The sequence below is a fragment of the Symphalangus syndactylus genome, chromosome 1 (assembly GCF_028878055.3).
Source record: "Symphalangus syndactylus isolate Jambi chromosome 1, NHGRI_mSymSyn1-v2.1_pri, whole genome shotgun sequence".
NCBI classification, from domain to species: Eukaryota; Metazoa; Chordata; class Mammalia; order Primates; family Hylobatidae; genus Symphalangus; species Symphalangus syndactylus.
In genome coordinates this window covers 124,459,201-124,472,086 of record NC_072423.2, presented here as the reverse complement: position 1 = coordinate 124,472,086, position 12,886 = coordinate 124,459,201, and the positions used below count along the sequence as shown (strand labels likewise).

Below are 12,886 nucleotides of genomic sequence, written 5' to 3'. Positions count from 1 at the left end.
TTAGTTATTTCTTGTCTTCTGCTAGCTTTTGAATTTGTTTGCTCTTGCTTCTCTAGTTCTTTTAACTGTGATGTTAGTGTATCGATTATAGATCTTTCTTGCTTTCTCCTGTGGGCATTTAGTGCTATAAATTTCCCTCCAAACACTGCTTTAACTGTGTCACAGAGATTCTGGTACATTGTGTCTTTGTTCTCATTGCTTTCAAATAACTTATTTATTTCTGCCTTAATGTCGTTATTCAGGAGCAGGTTGTTCAGTTTCCATGCAGTTGTGTGGTTTTGAGTGAGTTTCTTAATTCTGAGCTCTAATTTGATTGCACTGTGGTCTGAGAGACTGTTATGATTTCCTTCCGTTATTTTGCATTTGCTGAGGAGTGTTTTACTTCCAATTGTGTGGTCAATATTAGAATAAGAGCAATGTGGTGCTGAGAAGAATGTGTATTCTGTTGATTGGGGGTTGACAGTTCTGTAGATATCTATTAGGTCTGCTTGGTCCAGAGCTGAGTTCAAGTCCTGAAGATCCTTGTTAATTTTCTGTCTCATTGATCTGTCTAATATTTACAGTGGGGTGTTAAAGTCTCCCACTATTATTTTAAGGGAGTCTAAGTCTCTCTGTAGGTCTCTAAGAACTTGCTTTATGAATCTGGGTGCTTTACATATTGGGTGCATATATATTTAGGGTAGCTCTTCTGGTGGCATTGACCCCTTTACCATTATGTAATGGTCTTCCTTGTCTTTTTGATCTTTGTTGGTTTAAGGTCTGTTTTATCAGAGACTAGGATTGCAACTCCTGCTTTTTTTTCTTTCCATTTGCTTGGTAAATAGTCCTTCATCCCTTTATTTTGAGCCTATGTGTGTCTTTGCACATGAGATGAGTCTCCTGAATAAAGCACACCAATGGGTCTTGACTCTTCATCTAATTTGCCAGTCTGCGTTTTTTAATTGGGGAACTTAGCCCATTTTCATTTAAGGTTAATATTATTATGTGTTCATTTGATCCTGTCATTATTATGCTACGTGGTTATTTTTCCTGTTAGTTGATGCAGTTTCCTCATGGTATCAACGGTCTTTACAATTTGGTATGTTTCTGCAGTGGCTAGTACCAGTTGTTCCTTTCCATATTTAGTGCTTCCTTCAGGAGCTCTTATAAGGCAGGCCTGGTGGTGACAAAATCTCTCAGCATTTGCTTGTCTGTAAAGGATTTTATTTCTCCTTCACTTATGAAGTTTAGTTTGGCTGGATATAAAATCCTGGGTTCAAAATTCTTTTCTTTAAGCATGTTGAATATTGGCCTCCACTCTCTTCTGGCTTGTAGGGTTTCTGTTAGTCTGATATGCTTCCCTTTGTGGGTAATCCAACCTTTCTCTCTGGCTGCCCTTAACATTTTTTCCTTCATTTTAACCTTGGTGAATCTGACAGTTATGTGTCTTGGGGTTGCTCTTCTTGAGGAGTATCTTTTTGGTGGTCTCTGTATTTCCTGAATTTGAATGTTGGCTTGTCTTGCTAGTTTTGGGAAGTTCTCCTGGATAATTCCCTGAAGAGTGTTTTCCAACTTGGTTCCATTCTCCCCATCACTTTCAGGTACACCAATCAAATGTAGGTTTGGCCTTTTCACATAGTCCCATATTTCTTGGAGGATTTGTTTATTCCTTTTCATTCTTTTTTCTCTAATCTTGTCTTCACGCTTTATTTCATTAAGTTAATCTTCAATCTCTGATATTCTTTCTTCTGCTTGACTGACAAAAACAAGCAATGGGGAAAGGATTCTCTATTTAATAAATTGTGTTGGGAAAACTGGCTAGCCATATGCAGAAAACTGAAACCGGACCCCTGCCTTACACCTTATACAAAAATTAACTCAAGATGGATTAAAGAGTTAAACTTAATACCTAAAACCATAAAAACCCTAGAAGAAAACCTAGGCAATACCATTCAGGACATAGGCATGGGCAAAGTCTTCATGACTAAAACACCAAAAGCAATGGCAACAAACGTCAAAATTGACCAGTGGGATCTAATTAAACTAAAGAGTTTGTGCTCAGCAAAAGAAACTATCATCAGAGTGAACAGGCAACCTACAGAATGGGAGAAAATTTTTGCAATCTATCCATCTGACAAAGGGCTAATATGCAGAATCTACAAGGAACTTAAACAAATTTACAAGAAAAAAACAACCCCATCAAAAAGTGGGCAAAGGATATGAATGGACACTTCTCAAAAGAAGACATTTATGCAGCCAACAAACATACGAAAAAAAGATCCTCATCACTGGTCATTAGAGAAAAGCAAATCAAAACCACAATGAGATACCATCTCATGCCAGTTAGAATGGTGATCATTAAAAAGTCAGGAAACAACAGATGCTGGAGAGGATGTGGAGAAATAGGAATGCTTTTACACTGTTTATGGGGCTGTAAATTAGTTCAACCATTGTGGAAAACAGTGTGATGATTCCTCAAGGATCTAGAACCAGAACTACTACCTTTTGACCCAGGAATCCCATTACTGGGTATGTACCCAAAAGATTGTAAATCATTCTACTATAAATACACATGTTCATGTATGTTTATTGTGGCAGTCTTCACAATAGCAAAGACTTGGAACCAACCCAAACGCCCATCAATGATAGATTGGATAAAGAAAATGTGGTGCATATACACCATGGAATACTATGCAGCCATAAAAAAGGATGAGTTCATGCCCTTTGCAGGGACATGGATGAAACTAGAAACCATCATTCTCAGCAAACTAATACAGGAACAGAAAACCAAACGCCGCATGTTCTCACTCATAAGTGGGAGATGAACAATAAGAACACATGGACACAGGGAGGGGAACATCATACACTGGGGCCTGTTGGGGGTTGGGGGGCTAAGGGAGGTATAGCATTAGGAGAAATACCTAATGTAGATGACGGGTTGATGGATGCAGCAAACCACCATGGCACACGTATATCAATGTAACAAACCTGCGCATTCTGCACATGTATCCCAGAACTTAAAGTATAATTAAAATATATTTATATACATATATATTTAATCTCCAAATTAACATTGATAGAAAAATCAAACTAAAACTATCAGAGTCAACTAGGAACTATCCACTTGGTGGTAACTGAAATACTAGATAGAATAGGTGAGCCTTGTGACCTTCTCAAAATCTAAACCATTCTCTTACCACAGCTTGAGGTTCCTCATGTTTCAGGGGTTGTTAAGCTAGAGTCAATTCTGGGTTCACATCCTACTTGTTGTGCGACCTTAAGCAATTTATAAACATCTCTGATTTCCCTATTTATAAAAGAATAATAATGATCTCTTCCCCTTAAGGAATTTGGTGAGACTACAATGATAGAAAAGAAATTAAACACATTGGTGCCTATAATCACAAACACTCAGCAACGAGTACTTATTACAGTTTTTATAATGTGGTGTTCACTGGCCTATCTCAAGGAAAAGACTTCTGCTTCTATGCATTCATGACCCCAAAACGTGAGTAATCTCATGATAGGGCTCTCTGTGTTTTCCCATCCTAGAGCAGGATAGAAAAGGCTACTTTTCCAGTCAAATGGTCCCTTGGAGGTTCATTCTTTCCTCTTCTAAAAAAATGTGGAGATAAATTAGCACTCAAAACTATTTAATTGCCAGAGCATTGGGAAAATAGCCCCCATTTGGAGGTAGACGCCACTTGTCTGAATGCTGTGCCAGCCAAATTATCAATCACCAGTCACTCTCTTCACATGGCTTCTGGAAAGCCTGCCTCTCCACACTGGAGCTACCTGGGCTTTCCCAATTCTTCAGGTTTGTGTCATTTCCCACGCATGGTCCACCACCTCAGTGAAATTACCCTTCTCCTCTTTCACCTACCCAAACTCTTATAAATGGTGAGAGCCACTGAAATGCTTCAGTTAGACCCTGTTTCCCAGGTTCCATATGCTATCAGGATCTGTTCCAGCAGCTCCGCCACACCTCATGGTGGATATAATATCCAGCAAGACATCACAGCAGATTTATTTATCCTGCTAGAGTCTCACAACTCTCCCTGGCTCACACCCTGAGGTCAGCTTTGTTTCAGAATTAGGTTGAGATCTGCTGCCAGGTGATTCTTGGGTCTTTCCAGAGCAAAGTTTGGGGGCCTGAGTCCTGGCTCCTTAGATTTGTAGAGACAATTAAGCTCTTGTACATCTGAGTTTTCTCTACTGCTGAGTAAAATCGTCATGCTGAACTCACTGGCTGAAGTTGTAAATATTACCTGAACAGTCTGGCATAATCGGTGGGAGAGGAGGAGATGGCCTTTATCAAGTGAAGCCCTGTTCTGTTAGAGACATGACAAGCCCTGTGAGCCAGAGCAGAGCCTGCCTAGAATTCATTGCTGGGATGAAGCCATGCCTTCAGCAGATGACCCACAATTAACTATCTGCTGATGAAGACAAGGGTGGCATATATTTACTTTGCAATAAGTACACCATATTGGGTCCTTTTGAGATTGTCATTTGGGCGTGTAACATTTAAGATTTAACAGCTTTCTATTATAGAGATCCTACAGCTTTATATTAGAAGATTATTCTGAAGTCATAACATTTTTTAAAAAAAATAATTTCAGAAAAAAAAAGAATGTTACTGGGATAATGAGGAATGATGTCTAGCTGCCTGGTGGTGGTCGTCACTCTGTGTGCTTATTTTAGTTGGTTGCAGGCCATTAGAAGTCAAGTTGTCTGGTCACGAATGAAACGTTTACAGTCTGCTTCAAGGCAATCAGGACTATCCGTTCCCAGGAGTGAAACGTCTGCATTACATAGACTGCAAGATTGGAGTGATAAATCACACTTACTTTTTTTTTTTTTTTTTTTGGCCAAGAGATTGTAGGTTCCCATTTTAAAAGCTAGGCACTTGATTTAGAATGTGCGAGGCAATGCTTTGGGATTCAGCATAACTCCTTGAATGAACTGGAGCTTTGTGAATTATCTTTTCTCCTCAGATCATAAGGTAGAAAAAAATTCCTTTTAACAAAATAGTATTCTTATCCACCCACCTTCTGATCCAGGGGAGTACGCGGGGTATTGACCTCAGGAAAGAGAACAAGGGAGTGAGGGTACAGGAAATGTTAGGAGTGTGAGCTTGAGGACAAAGACGACCCAACTGGCAAAGACAGCAGTTGTCAATCAGAGCAGATGAATCACCACATCAGCAAATATTCATTATATATCTGCTCAATAATAAGGAAAGCTTCTTCCAAAGGCCAATGCTCCAGACCTCTCCCCGAACCTCCAGATTCACTTACCCACGTGCCTACCCCAGCAATGTACAGAGCATGGCAGCTCTGCCCTCTCTTCCACAAACCTGCCCCTTAGGATGAAAGATGTCAACCTCTGCCCAGGCCTCAAGCCAGCCAGGGAGAGGACTCACTCTACTTTTGCTCAAAATGTATTTGATGCTCAATTCCTACTCTTCTGTTTGCCTAAAATCAACCGTATCTATCCCCACCTTCATCTCTTACCTGGACTGTTGTAAAAGAGCATTCCTGGTCTCTGTGCTTTCAGTCCTCCTCTCCCTTCCTACCCACTATGGGTGAGAGTGCACTAAGGTAACAGTACAGTGTTCCGGGCTTCATCTCACCTTTGGAGTCACACAGAATGATTCACATCCCTTCTCTACGTCCTAAAAATAAGGCTTACTAACTAACTTTCTGAACCTGCTTTCTCATCTTGAAAACAGGGATAATAAGGCCTGCCCTTACCACCCTTAGATCTAGCATCGATGTGATTATATAAGATAGCAATATCTGGTACATAGTAGGACTTTAATAATATTAATTCCAGTCAGTTCTTTTCTGTATTTCAAAAGTAGATGCTTCCTTTCCAGAATTAAGGAGGGAGAGAGGGAGTGAAAGAGGGGGAGGGGAGAAGAGAGAGAGAGAGAGAATATATGAGCATTCACTGAATGTTTAAGAATAAAAAGTGTGGGCATCAGTTGGCTTGGGTTTAAGTCCTAGCCAAGTCACTGTCTAGCTGTGTGACCCCCATGAATCCTGAAAAAGTTACCCTAACCATCTGAGCCTCCGCTTCCTGACTTGTAAAAGGAGATAATCACTTTGCCTGCCCTAAGTCTGCTCGAAACACATGCATTTGCTCAAAACTGTCCAATGTCCTCCCATTGCCCTGGAGTAAAACCTAGAATATTTATGGGGACTCCAGGACCCACCGTTTCATCCATGGTGACCTCTCTGATCCATCTACACTGGCCTTCTTTTTTTTCACAAAAGGACCACACCCCCCACTTGCCAAAGGATTTTTCTTCCTGCAGAGTCTCCTTCTCCCTCCATCCTCCTACCCACAACCATCAAACACACACATTCACACACACACAGGCACACTCTTCCAGTTGACTCTGATTCAACCACTAGATCTCAGGTCAGATTTCATTTCCTTGTTGCAGACTTTCCTGTTACCCTACTTTGGATTATATTCTTCTGTTATATTCTTTCATGACACCATAGTTCTCTCAAACACTTATCTCTACTTGTATTTATGTATTTCTGGAATTATTTGGTTAGTCTGTATCTCTCCTGTAAACTCCATGAGAACAAGTCTGTAATTACTAACCCTCATATCCCTAGAGCATGAGCTCATTCTTGAAACATAGTAGATATATAATTATTTGACGAATGAATGAGTATTGTGGAGATTAAATGAACTAATGCTATGCCTGGCATATACACTTAGTGGGCAAATCAAGTCTATGATAATATAATGGAAACTGTAGGCCGGGTGCGGTGGCTCATGCCTGTAATCCCAGCACTTTGGGAGGCTGAGGCAGGCGTATTACCTGAGGTCGGGAGTTGGAGACCAGTCTGGCCAACATGGTGTCTCTATTAAAAATACAAAAAAATTAGCCGGGCATGGTGGTGTGTGCCTGTAATCCCAGCTACTCGGGAGGCTGAGGCAGGGGAATTGCTTGAACCAGGGAGGTGGAGGTTGCAGTGAGCCAAGATCACGCCATTGGCCTCCAGCCTGGGTGACAGAGCAAGACTCTGTCTCAAAATAATAATAATAATAATATAATGGAAACTATAAATGAGGAAGCAAACCAAGCTGAGAGTGGTTAGTCAGGGGCCTGTTTCCTGGAACAGATGGGCCTCAGCCTAGGATAAATGTTATTCATCAAGAAGAAATTGTAAAGGGGGAGGCCAAAAGTAGCCTGCGGTTCCACTCACAAATAACAACGGGCTTAAGACAACTTGGAAGAAGCCCTGCTAGGCCTTTACTGAAGCACTCACAGTTGAGAGGAAGGGGGGCCTCAGAGATTATAAACCACAAACTGTTTGAGACAGGTCTCAATCAATTTAGAGGTTTATTTTGCCAAGGTTGAGAATGTGCCTGGGAAAAAGAGATGCAAGCTACAGTAGGACAAGTGGTCTGTGCTTTTTCCAAAAAGGGTTTTGAGGACTTCAATATTTGAAGGGGAAAGGGCATCAGGAAGGTAAGGAGGAAAGAAAAAAAGCAGGGAGGGTAGGTAGTGAGATATGTGATCATATTCTTGTGAGGCTTTGATTAATGCTCACTGAATCCACATGTTACAAGTGAAAGGGGGGTAGAGGAACAGTCAGTTATGCATTTGTCTGGTGTTCAGTAAATCTGCATTTTACATAAGATATGAATAAACACAGAGTAAAGGAAGCAGTCAGATTTGTCTCAGGTGGGTGGAGGGATGCTTTCTAGTCTTGTCTTTGTCCTGTACCTGTGAAGAAAAGCTGTTAATTTATATTGTCAGGGTGAGATTCAACAGAACTCTGTTTTAGGGTAAAGAGTTTGGGGCCCACAAGGAATTCCCTTGTGAGCAATTTGAGGGAGCCCACCTGGGGAGATATGTGGCCTTCTATCGTTGCAACTATCCATTTAGGAACAAAAGGGAAGGCAGTTTTTGCGTGACTCAGATCCCAAGCTTAACAGTTTTTCATTTTTTCCCCTTTTTCTTTTTGAGACAGAGTTTCAATCATGTTGCCCCGGCCAGAGTGCGGTGACACGATCTTGGCTCACTGCAACCTTCACCTCACACCAGGCTTAAGCGATTCTCCTGCCTCAGCCTCCCAAGTAATTGGGATTACAGGCACCTGCCACCACACCCCACTAATTTTTGCATTTTTAGTAGAAACGGGGTTTCATCATGTTGGCCAGGCTGGTCTCGAACTCCTGACCTCGTGATCCACCCATCTCGGCCTCCCAAAGTGCTGGGATTACAGGCGTGAGCCACTGTGCCCGGCCCTCATTTTTTCCCTTTGACACAGTGAGCTTACAGTCCTAAGATTTTATTTTTCTTTCACAAGAGGAAGAGCTGGTTGTTGCCCTCTTGTTCTTAGGTGAGTGAATACTTTTTTTAGAAGTGCCATGGTCCCATCATTAGTATCCAAATGCCATATAAAGGCAGAGACTTTATACAGTCTGCTTTACTACAGTTCCAGTGCAAAATAAACTTCCTTTATTTTTTTTCACACTGCCATGAAAAAGTAGAAATAAACTTCCTTTATAAATTAATTTGCTATTTCCCACCTAAACCTCTGGAGGTAATGCAGACCATGATAATTCTCTATCTTTCCACCATCCAGGGCAGAGAGCAGGACAGCAAGCTGGCAAGGCAGAAAAGAGAAATTTCTGGCAGTCAGATAGGCCTGGGTCTAGTTTCCAACTCTGACACTGTCTGTGTCAATTTTAGCAAACTGTTTAATTTTTTAGAGCCTCAGTTCTGTCCTTCCTAGGAAGACTGAGTATTAAACAAGATAATATAAATAAAATGTGGAATTTCATGCCCAGTACAAAGTGAGGTCACAGAAGAGGTCACCTTCTCTTCATAATTACATATTTTCACAATGTATTTTCTCTCCTAGTCTTCTGAACAACCTCATTAACACCACCCTAAGGATATAGAGTGGAGAAAACACAGTTAAAGTCTCTCCCTTTGAGCAGGCCCAATGAGACCTTGTCCAACTGGTCCAGCAAAAAGGGGCTGTGATATCCAATACTTATCTTGGGAGCAGGTTTTGCAGTTGCTGACATGATGAGCTATAATATGAAATTTTATCACTGACACCCAAGCTGTGATGCCATCATTCATCGGGTCTCGAACATTGCTGACAATTTGAGGCCTGATAGCATTAAAGAGCTACCCAGGTTCTTCTATCAGGGTATAGCAGGGTGGTATAGTAGATAATCTCCTGAAATTAAGAGTCTTGGACATGTTCCACCAATTACCCTTATTATCACCTTTTTTGAAGAGCCCTGAAAATTACACTTTATGGACTGCCAGTTTAATTCATGAACAAAGCTCTTAAATGCTGCTAAAAATACATGGCCAAGTGCAGTGGCTTATGCCTGTAATCCCAGCACTTTGGGAGGCCAACGTAGGTGGATTGCTTGAGCCCAGGAGTTCAAAACCAGCCTGGGCAACATAGAAAGACACCATCTCCACAAAAATAGAAATAAAAAATTAGCCAAGCACGGGGGTGCATAGCTGTAGCCCTAGCTCTTCAGGAAGCTGAAGCAGAAGGGTAACTTGAGCCCAGGTGGTTGAGGCTGTAGTGAGCTATGAACACACCACTACACTCCAGCCTGAATGACAGAGCTAGACACTATCTATCTATCTAAACTAATTAATGAAAATAGAATATGAACTGGAGAACCCTATTATAATCAGCACTGTTGTCATTATTATCATACACTGCTCTGTGAATTAACATAGACCATGTGTCACATCAACCTTCTGGCCAAGTGGGTATGTACGTGTGTGTGATACACTTATACATGCAAATAACCTCCTACACACACTCACAGTCACACACACACATACATGTACATACACACACACACACTTATACACATTCAAGTACACATTCATTCACACATACGCGAGCACACACATAGTTAGCCAAAGCTTGATAACCCACACTTAGTTTTGATGAAATTAAATCCTGCCTTCAACACTTACAATGTAACCAGTCGCATTATCCTCACTGCTTTTGGGCTCAGCAATCTGCAAAACAGAGTCTTGGAGTCATCACTTATTATTCACACCAAGGCACCTTTTTTAAGCTGATAAAAACTTTTCAATCAACCATGACTTTCATGACTTTGCTGAGTTGATATTTTATGTAAATAATCAGCAGATATAAATGACTTCAAGTAAACATAAACTCCTAAAACATCTTAGGGACACTGAAACAAAGGATTGAGAGTAAATAAAAGATTTAAAGGTTTAAATGCATATTTTAGGAATCATACGATGCCTGTTCCAAAGAATTCATTTTGACTTTCCAGATCTAAGTCATTTTCATTTTTATTAGTTCTCCTCAAACAGATTTATATGATAATGGCCATTTTTCATAAGGGTAGAAAAAAGAAGGAAAAAAAAAAGACTATACGCCAAGAGAGGAAAAGAAGGAACTGCTCTTTCAATATTATTAAATCCTAAAAGAAATACAAATTAATTACTACTTCAATGTGTGTCAGAACACCTAAATTTGGGGGGCTTCAAAGAAAAACCTATCTTTTTTTGTAACTCCAAGTGCAAATTTAGATTCATGAATGGCCACTCCTGGAAGCAGCAAGTCTCATATTCTCCAAGGGCAAGTCTGAATGAAAGCAAGCAACCATTTCTGTCATTAGTTAGTATTTGCCAGAATCTCTGGAGATGGGATGGCCTGAATTCATCTCTTTGGGGTATTTTCAAAGCACTACTTTAATTTAACTCTTGTATGCTATTTCCAGGATTTACTTCATCTATTCACCTCTCATCACATGATAGCCAAGCATCTGCTCTTTTCTGGGAGAACCATTCACAGGTCCTGTTCTCAAAGAGCTCAGGCAGTCATGGGCCAGGGGACCAGCAGAAGAGTAGAACAGAAGTTACAATCCAGTGTGCAGGGCTGTGGGTGTGAGGTATTCCAGGTAACTTACAGCAGCCTCAAAGGGACATGAAAGAAGCCGAGATTCCAGAAGGAAGAGGGGTCATGGGTGGCTGGGAAGCCTGGTTAGTGAGCAGTCACTCTCTCTCCAGTGAGGAAAGCATAAGGGAATAATGGGGTTAAACTTCAGAACCAGATCATTATTTTAAGAGGTGCCAAATCAGTGGCAAATGCAAGCCCCATTACAAGAAGATGTGGTGAAAATTCATGGCAGAGGCAGGCGCATATTTAGATAACTACATTAATTCCAGTCTTGATTCTGAAAGACTGCCTTAAAACTTGGTCATGCTTAGTGAATGGACACTTGGCTGTTAAGTTCATATTCCAGTGAGACGATGTATGGTTCTTTTTTCTCTTTCTGGAGGTGAGGTAGGAGAACCAAGCCCAATGATTCACAGGTAGAAAATGGAAGCTTAGGACTAGAACCCTTGGAGGTGACTCCCAGTCCACTGATCTTTCTCCTCCACCACACTTTCGATCCTAGGTTCATTGTTCTAAGTCTTCTCTCTGATAAAGCTGACAATTCTATTTTAATCAGCAAGAGTAGGTAACACTTTACTTTATCCCTTTTTGGCCACTCACATCACTTCTTTCAAGTGCATTAGGTTTGTTAAGTATGGTTGCTAAGACCAGGAAGTTTGTGATCTATAGAGCGTGTTCCTGAGAAGTCACTCCTGTTAAAGGATAATTTTTTAAACTTAAGATAAAAACATGACTCTCATGCAATATAAATTGAACACACGTCAGAATTTTTACATGGCTAATTAATTGAGAGAACCAGTAAGATGCTCCACCTGGTTCAAAGGAGAACTCAATACATCACATATACATAGGCAATGAGGAATGCTGACAGGAATTTATAAATAGATGCAAAACCAGTCTGTAGTCACAGGATAAAGGGTAATAACTGACTATATTCCACCAGGCAAAATTCGCTTGCATTTCTTTGGACAAAAATCATTTGCATTAATATCAGTTTTCTACAACTTGCTTGAGATGTAAAATAGCTCAAAGGCATTGACAAAGGGGAGGTAATCTGAAAGGATATGCCAGACAGGACATCCAGATCGGTCATGTTTTTTGCCCATTTCAAAGTCTTTCAAAATTTTTCCTAGCATCCTCTTGAGTTCTTTTAATAAATCTCAGAGGTTACCCAAGCAAGTAGTATTTCACAGAGGAGAAAACTTGAGTTAGAATGGTTAAGTCACTTGTTACAAGCCATAAGAATCCCCTAAAAAATATTATTAAAATAGCGATTCCTGGGCTTCACCTAGACCTAGAGAGTCAAATCCTACTTGGAAATCTGTATGGTTAAGTGTCCTCCTGGATTCTGATTATCTGCACTATCTGAGAACAACTGTGACTTATCCAAAGATAGGCAGTGGGCCAGTGGTGGACTCAAAAACCAGAACAGAAGTTTCCCGATTCTGTCAATGCTCCGTGCACAGGTCTGCACTGGCTTTCTGATCTGTGACTAGTGTACATTCTAATGTCCTTCACCCTGCAAAGTTTCAAGGCAGAGTAAGACAAAATAAGACTCCCCTGGTGTCTCGTTACTATTCTCTAAGTACATTACTGCTTGGCAAATGCATCAACTTAATTAAAACTAAATGTAATTCTAATGCACCAATTTGATTTAAAAATAATCTTCACAGTCACCAGGACATCAAAATGCAATTAAGGCTATTTGAGGAAAGTCTCTGATGCATATTATGCTCTGATGCTGCACTATGTCAAGAAACCCAGATCTTCCCAAATGTCACTAATGTGTTTAGCAGCCTCCCTCTCACTCAAATGCCTCTCTCAATTAGGTTCTGGAGAGCGTGATCCATGACAGTTCAAGAACATTTACCAAATTCCTTCCAAATTGCCCTTCAGTTGAATGCTTTTCTCTGAGCTGGTCTATGGACTTGGGAAAGTGCAGGCAGTCTTGTGGA

The 12,886-nt window shown here is 40.7% G+C and overlaps 2 protein-coding genes across 10 annotated transcripts in view; one reads left to right on the top strand and one right to left on the bottom strand.

Moving 5' to 3' along the window:
• Positions 1-12,886, bottom strand: part of LOC129489162 (neuroblastoma breakpoint family member 6-like) — a 200,418-nt gene that overhangs the window by 62,675 nt on the left and 124,857 nt on the right. Inside the window, 1 exon segment of the mRNA XM_063639063.1 lies at positions 9,974-10,018. The gene's annotated coding sequence lies outside the window, so the exon portion shown is untranslated.
• STAC (SH3 and cysteine rich domain) overlaps positions 1-12,886 on the top strand; it is a 179,904-nt gene that overhangs the window by 139,283 nt on the left and 27,735 nt on the right. The gene's annotated exons all lie outside the window — the stretch shown is intronic.